The sequence below is a fragment of the Aotus nancymaae genome, unplaced genomic scaffold (assembly GCF_030222135.1).
Source record: "Aotus nancymaae isolate 86718 unplaced genomic scaffold, 86718_ANA_hifiasm-v0.15.2.pri h1tg000030l, whole genome shotgun sequence".
NCBI classification, from domain to species: Eukaryota; Metazoa; Chordata; class Mammalia; order Primates; family Aotidae; genus Aotus; species Aotus nancymaae.
In genome coordinates, this window is record NW_026988443.1 from 6,591,211 (window position 1) to 6,600,929 (window position 9,719).

Sequence of the window (9,719 nt, forward strand, 5' to 3'; positions counted from 1 at the left end):
CCCTCCAGGGGCATGCACTTCAGAGTTGACAGATACCTGATTGGCCCTAAATCAAGCTAGGATTGTGCTGTGCCCTCGAGATATCCCACACAGCACAGGTAGACTTCACTCCCCAGAAGGTGTTATTCTGAGGCTGTGCCCTGTTTCCTTCCTGTGGTGGGGGCAGCCTGAAAGAATGATCCAGAAATTTCTAGAGACAGTTCATTGGTACAAACACAGCTCTAGGACATAAGATATTCTCATTAGAGCCTCATGACCAGGGTGCCGGGCAGGGGACTACCCTCATTCCCGGAGCAGCAAAACTGAAAGTATTCCTGTAAAGAGTTTCTTGAAATAGATTTGATTGATTCTTTAATAAAGTTTTCAACAAATATATGCCAGCCTGGCATTTTCTCATTCTTTTACATCAATAAATCCTTGTAATATTCCATCTTTGCGGGATGTGGTAATAACATATTTTATTTCAACTCTTCTAGCCTAATAATTTTTAAAGCATGGCATATTTTAGATGATACAGGGGAACATTACTTAATATCCTTTAATCACACAATAAAAAAGTTACCTTTTCTATTTTATTCCAATCATATAGAAACAAGGAGAAAGCCTCAATTTGGTGCCAACGTATCTTTAGCATCTCTCCAAAATTTGATGATCTTTCTGTTTAAAAAGGAGAGAGTAGGCCTCAGATGAGCAAACATATCTGGCTAGAATTTTAGGATGACGTTCATGGAGTTAATTTTCAGGTTTGCATCTTTGTATAGCAAAAGAAGGTCAACTTCCATTTATGAAAGTGATGTAAGCATTTTCTTTTGAATAATGCATTAAAGCCAAAAAATAGAGTCAGTTAAAATTAAGTCACTGATCATAGAAAAATTTATGAATGCTGAATGTGAATGCCTGAAGCCTGAAAAATGTTGTTGTAAGCCATTCATTCCTCCACTTAGGCGAACTTTCCTCTGCTTACATAGTCACTTCCCTTATTTGATCATCCAAATAGAAAACTTTCCACTGAAAGGAAGAAATCATCTGGAAAGGGATCCCAGAGATCTGTTGTAATCTTGACAAGGTCCTTCCCCTTCCTGGAACTCAGTTTCTCCATTTTTAAAATGCGTAGTGGTAGGATGGGTAAGACAATCCCTAATAACCCTTGAAACTCTGATGTTCTAGCTTTCAAATGCAGATAACTCCCAAGTTCTGACCTTTAGCCCTGACTTCTCCTGCAATGGAAAAGTTGTTATGAACATTCTGGTAGCTGGATCAGAAGGAAAAAATCAATCATGTTGGGACAACATGCAAGCCCTTTACGATGGTCTACGAGATCTGCCTTTATCTGGCTTCAGTTTGCAATTTCTCTATTGATATCTATTGCCGTCTCGCACCTCACCCCTATCTGTGACCTGGCTCATTTCTCCTCATCCTTTAAGATTCATCTCAGGTATCACCTCTTTCAGGAAGATTTCTTTGATCAACTTAACCATCACCAGTCTGAGATAGGCATAGCTTTCTTCTGAGCTTTGCATCACCTGGCTTTGGCTTGCATCCTGTGGCATCGTAAATAAGTGTCCATGTCCCCCACCAGACTGCCAGCTTCTTTGTGTGCTCAGTGTTTAGCACAGAGACTGGCATGGAGCAGGTGTTCAATAAATATAGGATCCAGCCTGGGCAACGTAGGGAGATCCTATCTATACAAAAACTAAAATAAATTACCCAGGTGTGGCAGTGGCACCTATGGCCCCACCTACACAGAACAATGGCTTGAGTCTGGGAGTTCAAGGGTGCAGCAAGCCATGATTGCACTTCAGCCTAGGCAACAGAGCAAGACCTCATCTCTAAAAAAGTCAAATAAAAATATAGTCAATGCATGAATGTTTTCATTTCCAATTTATCTCATAACTCTATAAGTCTATCACTTTGTCTACAGAACTCTTTCAGTTCACTCCGTGGTCTTCTTCTTGGTGTCTTGACATTTTCACACCTGCTACCTGGTGAGGACAGGGTTACTGTGTCACCTGCATCAGTCCTGTTCCTTCCAGGAGGCTCAAAGCTCCTGCAGGACAGAAATTGCCTCCCACTTCCTCTCTCCCCACTTGCTGGGAAAACTGTAGGCACTCATGAGTAACTATAATTGTCCAGAGAGACACAAACTCTCCATTGACACAAACAGAACATCCTCTGGGCCCCCTGACACTCCCCTGTTTCTATTTTGTACCTTTCTAAGTCAGGCCCATTCTACTGCTCCTAAGTCACAGTCTCTATGAGCTATAGTGTGCCAGAGTACCAGATACAATTATATATGGGGGAAAGAAATTTCTATTTTGGTCTCAAGAAAATTATGTGATTTTGCTTAAGTTCAATTTTAAAACATGGAATATGACTGAACTTAATGTTAGTACTTAAGTAAAATGTTCAGGGTAATTACAGATGATGCATATATACAATTTATTTCAAATTTAGTAATACAAAAAAATTCTGGATCCTAACGTAGCTATTTATAACTTGGCCAGGAGAACTCTGAGGATCCCAGTTATTTCACCAGAATAGGTTATTCTTCATGTATCTTATTTAAGCTATAATGCATGACAGAGCGTGAATTATGGCATATTAATTCTCACCCAGTGTGCTATTAGGCTAACGTTGATGGCCGAGAGCTGTCAGTGCAACTAGGCATGAATTAATATCTAATAATTCCCCTGCTGAAATGTCTTATTGAGATTATAGCATTTTATTAGTAAAGGTTATTCCTTTAAAAATGTTTTTGTATGCTAATCGGGAAAAGGGGGCTCAGGCCGGGAAAAGCTCTTGGCTTTCTCCAGCAGCCGTTTCCGAAACTTCTCTTTGATGTCCCCAACATCTCACCCTTGTTGACACACAAATATCTTCTTTTGGAAGTTTTCTTAGACAATTGACACAGGGGAGCCCCTCAGCAGTTGGGAATCTGGATGTAATAACTTGCTTTGACCAGAGATATCATTCGATGAAATTCAAGTGAGCCTTGCAAATGGGAATCCGGCCTGGGGAGGTGCTAAGGGGAGAAGGTAAGATGCTGAAGATTCTTCTAGCACCAGTGGGGAGGCCGCTGGTGAATATGGTGAAGATCATGCAAGGTTGGAATCTGAGACAGAGGGTTTGAATCCCGGCTGTAGCACTAACTAGCTGCAACCCTTGGGCAAAGTTCTTTAACCTTCTCTGGCTCACAGTTTCCTTCTAATATAGTGGGCATTTTCTTCACCTCCTGGGGCTGTTGCAATACAGAAGCATCCACTGCCTGCAGCCCCTCTCCTCACCTATCTGTTCCTATATCGAAGCCAAAGTGATCTGTGTTACGCACGCACCACTTGAAACTCAGCATGTGCTGCCATCTCCTGCAATGTCTCTTGTCTCCCTCACAATCCTTAGAGCCCAGACTGGAGTGTGGTCCTCGGAGTCATAGTGATGAAGGTCATGTGCACATTGAAGGACCACAGCCTGGTGCAAGTCACCATCCACTTTGAGCAGAAGGAAAATTGACCGTTTATGGTGTCAGAATGCATTACAGGATTGACTGAACGCCAGCACAGATTCCATGTTCATCAGTTTGGAAAGATAATACACCAGGCCGTACCAGGGCAGGTCCTTACTTTAATCCTTTAACCAAAAACCACAGTGGGCCAAGGATCAAGAGAGGCATGTTGGAGACTTGGGTAATGTGACTGCTGACAAAGATGGGGTCGCCAATGTGTCTGCTGAAGATTCTCTGGTCTCACTCTCAGGACACCATTCCATCACTGGCCACACAACTGGTCCATGACAAACCGGATGACTTGGGCAAAGGTGAAAATGAAGAAACTACAAACACAGGAAATGCTAGAAGTTGTTTGGCTTGTGATGTAATTGGGATTGCCCAGTAAACATTCCCTTAAACGTGGTCTGAGTTCCATTAACTCATCTATTATCCTGTTAGCTGTAGAGATGAAATTTGATAAACATTAAACACTGTAGTCTTAAGTAAAATAAAATAAAATAAACTCAGCATGGTTTCTCTCCTGCCCCTGGAGTATAGACTAAGAGTCTTATGCTGGTTTCTTTTTTTAAATCTTTAAAAAATAATTTTAATTAGTTAATTTAGACACAAGGTCTCACTCTGTTGCCCAGGCTGAAGTGCAGTGGCACAATCATGGCTCACTGCAGTTTCAACTTCCTGGACTCAAGACACCCTCTCCCTTCAGCCTCTTGAGTAGCTGGGACCACAGGCGCACACCACCATGCCCAGCTAATTTTTGTGTTTTGTGTAGTGATGGGGTTTGGGCATATTTCTCAGGCTGATCTTGAACTCCCGAGCTCAAGCAATCTTCTCACCTTGGCCTCCTAAAGTGCTGAGATTACAGGCATGAGCCACCACACCTGGCCCTTATGCTGGCCAAGTCCTATTGAGATGGGGGCCACTGCTATCTGGATTCTGGTTCCTTGAGCTTCTTTCTGCTCTTCCACTAGACTAGGATTCCCCTGCCCACGGGCTGTCACAACTTCCTAGCCCCTCCTCCACTCTTCCTTCATGTTAGCCTACCACTGGTTAACTCTTTTGAGAAGTTCAGATCTCTGCTAAACCAGGGAAGCCTTCTCTAAATCTATGCAGTAGGCATTCTGGATCTTCTCCTTCTAGGAGCATGAAAGATTGCCCATTCCCACCCTCCTTGAAGTTGTGTGTGACCATGTGACTTCAACTCGGGATGAAATGTGGACAGAAGTGATGTGTGTTGCCTCTAAGAAGAAACATGCTTTTATTTCCCCTGTGACTGTGGAAACAGGGTTGAGACAAAGCCCCTCTCAGTCTGTTTCTGAGTGAACTTAAGAAGCAGAATGTCCCTTCTGACCTACCTGAGAGAGAAACAAATAGTTCCTGTCAACCCCATGAGGATTGAGGGCTATTTGTTACACAGCAAAACACAACCTAACCTGCCTGATACACCCACCCTGCCCTAATGGATCCATCCTCTCCTCATGCTCGGGCAAGTCCTTATGTAACACCTCGAACTCTCTCTCCACATTACTTATCATGACTATACATAGTTTCGTGTAATTATTTTCTTAGTGTCTGTCAGTCCCACGAGTGTTTCATAGTTCAACAGATTCAAGTCTCTGATGAGTAGGTCAAAGATGACTCCTCCTCTGTGAGCAATACACCCTGTCTCAAATTTTCTGTGTGACTTTGAGCAAGAGTCTTCTCCTCTCTAGGCCTCGGCTTCCTCATTTGTTAAATGAAGGTAATCTTTTCTGGTATCTTCCATATGTGGCCTTGGGACATAATAAAGTATGTATTTCTGTATTAATAAGATGCACAAATACTTCCTGCCGAGCAGGCAACTAGAAAATAAGAACACCTCCAGTCACACTGGGGTGATGATTCAGTCCCCTAATCCTGAAAGCTGCCTCATCCATCCGGCATGGCAATTCCCACTTAGAAACCTCCACGTGGTGCCCTTTGGCAACATCCATCCTAGGACAGCCCCCAGTGAGAGCAAGAATAAAAACACATTTTCTTCGAGAGGCTGGTGAGCATCCTTTCTGATTTGAAATGTATGGGGGTTGCTTTGTACAACACAAAAATGAGACTGGGAAATATAATAATTTTGTACTCATAGGCTACTGGCAAGAGAAAGGCTTATCTGGTTTTTTGGAGCTCAAGAAACCTTCTCACTCCCTCCCTTCAAAACAAAAGAGGGTCTATGAGAATGGAACCAACAAAGTTGCTCATGTATTACAAAATCAATGCCTCTCAGTGCCGAGCTGCCTGGCTGCCCCACCTGTGAACAAATGTGCCAGAGCAGACACTGCCCACATCCACATCAGCACTGCTTCGCCCTCTGCACAGTTTTCACAGCCATAATTAGGTTTAGAAGGGATCTAGAAGAGTCCTTCACAAGGGAATAACCAAGCTGAAAGGCCAAGAGGAAATCATATCCTGAGCCCTATTAGTGGGACACCCTGTCTCTCAAATGGAAGCATGGCCTCCGGGGAGGGGTGGCCAACAAGACAAAGAGATCTCCAATAAATCCTTGAGAGCCTAGCATTTGGAGACTCTCCACTGTCGCTCTGGATTCTCAACTGACTTCCAGTTTGCCTTTGAAGCTGCTTGTGTCTACGCGTACTCCTACATACAGAAAGAATCCACATTTTCTTTCTGGAAGTCAAGGGGAAGACAGAAATCTGAGCTTCACCCTCTTTCCTTTCTGACCCCTTGTGGGAAGCTGACTTCTAGTCTGTGACAAGGCTGAGGGCTACAAGGGATGCTTCCAAATGTCCTCTTAATCCAGTGGGCCCAGGTCTCCACCTGTCAGGGAGGATTTGCTTCAGTTTCAATCTTTGTCCAAAGTCCTCATTTCTGTCTCTGCCAGGAGATAGCCTCAGAGATCAGCCCGAGTCAATAAACAAGCTGCAGGCATCATTTACAAAAGAAACCAGGAGGCCAAGAATCACTGCAGGGCAAAGATGGTCACTTTTTGGTGACCTTATCTATCCTCTGTACAAGACATGTATGCTATCTCCTTAGGAAGAAAACCACCTGTTAGCTAGAACCATGCCCTCCCCACGTGTACCTGCTCAGAGGCTGAGTTCTGAGAACCATGTGATTAAGAAGAGACTAAAGAGCAAGAACCCATTGTAGAGACAGGATTACTGAGCCAAGTGGAGCAACTAACTGTGATCAAAGGGACTCAAGGCCCCTCAGTTTTCTCTGTGGGTTACCCACTAAACCAGACCACAAGCATCAGAACATCATTGTGCTGGTTAAAATGCATATTCCCAGGCCCTGTACCAAGATCCACCACATTAGAAGCTCTGGAGCTGGGGCTCTGGAATCTGCAGTTGTAGCAGTTTAGAAATCAGGAGCCCGGATTCATGCTTTCTCATATACCCTCAGCCAACATGATACTGATGAGTCATGAAATCCAAGAATCTCTGCAGTAAAACTTAATTCCTCCCATCTCTCTTTAAAGTTACTTTAAAAGGAGGCAGATTTGAAAGTCAACAAAGACAGCGCGTTAGCAAGGGCTAGTTAAACTGGCCCAATGGACAAATACAAGTTTCTAAAAGTCCCTTTCTTCTACATAGTATTTTTCTGGTGGTTATGGTTGCTGTTATTAAAAATCCCTTCTCCACCCACTTGTGCATAACCCAGTGTATTTCTGAAGCCTTCGAAAGGAATCTGAACCAGCTATCATCAACTTTGGACCATCCTCAGGGGAAGGTATTGTGGAGGCAATGTCTGGTCTCCAGGCCCGGGACTGTATCCTCTCTCCAGGCCATGAGTTTCAATTTCTTCCTCCTCTTCCTCGAGGTGAAGTTATTCCCTGCCCTCGCCTCCTCGGAGGTACACCTCCCCTCTCAGTAAGCAGCTGCACCCTTCTTGGCAGCTGCTGCAGATTAGTAAATTACAAGTTCGAGATTAAAAAAGAAATGACTAAAGAATAAAACCTTTAGTCTGGCAATTTGAAGTCAGACTGCCACAATGAACACCTGTTGAGAAAGACCATTATTAGAAGCTGGAGACTCTGGGTGAAAAGATCACTGTGAATTAATTTTGATTGCCTCACGAAACTCTGCATAACAAATGATCTCCAAAGGGGGTGTCAAGGGACTTGCATTTGAAGGGGAGGGGGAGATTTTGTTTCTAGCAAGGTAATATAAGCTCTACCATGACATTAAAATCCACCATTGGTTGCACTTGTCTGTATCCCTCTGTTGAAACAGATTGTGCATGCTAAGGTTACCATGTATTATGCTTCTAGGGAAGAAAGAGAAACAATTGATATCAAAATCTTTTAAAAAGGTTAGTTGAGAAAGCATGAGGTCAGAGACTCATGACTCCCAAATTGTTAAATCGTTTATTTACGTCTGTGTCTATGTAAATGGAGATTTGGGTGCTCTTGGTGATTTAAGCAGCCCTTGTTTTATTTTTTTTAACCATATATATATATATATACACACACACCCACACACATCTATAATTTTTTGTTGTAAGGGAAGAATAGAGTGAAACATGTGTTAAGAAATGGATTCGCTTGCAATTAGATGACCTTTGTACTTTGTAATGTCATCAGAAATGAGAAAAAGGCGTGAGAGATCACAAGGTACTGTGAAATAGTGGGGCTGGGTGGGTGATGTGGGGGGTGGGGTGGATACACTGAATATTAAGTAGTTTCATTCTTTCCTGAAAAGAAAGAGACTCCAACTAAAATATGCTGGCGTCCTACCTGTCTGTCAGCCCCTGATTAAATCTAAAAGCAGGCATCCCATCTGTTTGCCCAAATGAAAAGTGTAATATTCTACTAACTACTTTCTATTATTGCTCAACTTCAGAGTTTCCTGCAAAATGATCCTCGGTTCATCTGAAGTTTATCTAGCTCAGAAAAAGAAGCTCCAGAAAGCTTTGTGCTTTTAAGCTAATAAGCAATATACCCAGCTGACTCTGTGGCTGAATTTTCAACACTTGGCCATTAATATCACATGAATTTTCATAGCTGTGGACTTCCATTTGTCATGAGACAGAAAACCTGGAAGCACTCGGAAGGCCATGGGTAACTATGAATATAAGCAAAATCTTAATCCTCTGCCCCCAGTTAGGCTCTTCCTAATTGTGAGAGTGTGGAAGTTACACATTTGTGTTGGGTTATGTAACAATATTTCCCCAACCAAGCATATCATTTTATTACATGAACCATAATTTGTGCTTTCAAATGTGTTGGGAATTAGCCCCAACATCTGAGCAGAACACGTGCATGAGCCTCCGCCCCCAAACCTCCAAGGGGCATCAACTCTCACAAAGTTCGAAGATGCTTCTGGTGCTTGCTTTTGTTTCTAGGTCATCAGAAAGATTTGGGAGACCTTGCTGCGAGCGAAGCCTACTTGGGTCGCCTACAAATGCTCTCTCCCCCTGAGCAAACGCTACTAAAAACAATTCCAATTTCTGCACAATTTGGAAAGCCTTTTGGGGGTTCCTTGGAGATATTAGATAATTGAATATAGCTTTCTCCCATTGGGGGAAAAAAACCCCCTCACATCCAACGACAGTCCCCAAACTCCCAACGTCCCTTAGCACACCAGTTAATTTTATGACAAAATTAATCTGCAGAGTGACTCGTGGAGTCCCAGAGGGAGGTCATGGAGGCCGGTAAATATGTAAACGTGGGTTTTTCGGTTTCCGTTTCGCATGAATACAAAATAAACTGCGGCCCTGCGCACGCTGGAAAGTTCTTCCTTAAAGTTAATAAAATCTGTCAACTCCCATAAAGGCCTAGAGAAAGGGGGTGCACAGGTGCAGGCGCTCGGGCTGAGGCTCGAGAAGTCGAGGCAGCTAATAAAAAGCCCTGGGCACCACGCGCCTCCTTCCCCATCAATTCCCATCAAGCGTTATTAGAGTCATCTGCTGCCTCCGAGGTGCGTCCCCCGCGCTCGCCCCGCAGAAGCGACAATGACATTTGGCCGCGCTGCAGGTGCGGCTGTGTGTGGCCGCGCGGCCGGAGTGGGGCCGCCTTTGTGGCGCTCGGGTCCTTTGATCTGGGTCACAAAGGGCCGCGAAGCTGCAGCCCCTGGCTTTCTGCTGACGACTCCGCCCGGGCCGGGGAGGGGGCAGGATGGGGGTGGGGGCGAAGAGGGAGGAGAGCCGGAGGAAAGGGGGCCTCAGGAGGGGGTGATCCATAATATTTATTTCAACAATAGCTTCAAATCTTTTTAAACATCATAAG

General features: G+C 43.9%; 1 pseudogene; it reads left to right on the top strand.

Annotated features, from left to right (window-relative positions):
- Window positions 1-1,306: 1,306 nt before the first annotated feature.
- LOC105714114 (superoxide dismutase [Cu-Zn]-like) lies at window positions 1,307-3,887 on the top strand (annotated as a pseudogene).
- The last annotated feature ends 5,832 nt before the right edge of the window (window positions 3,888-9,719 follow it).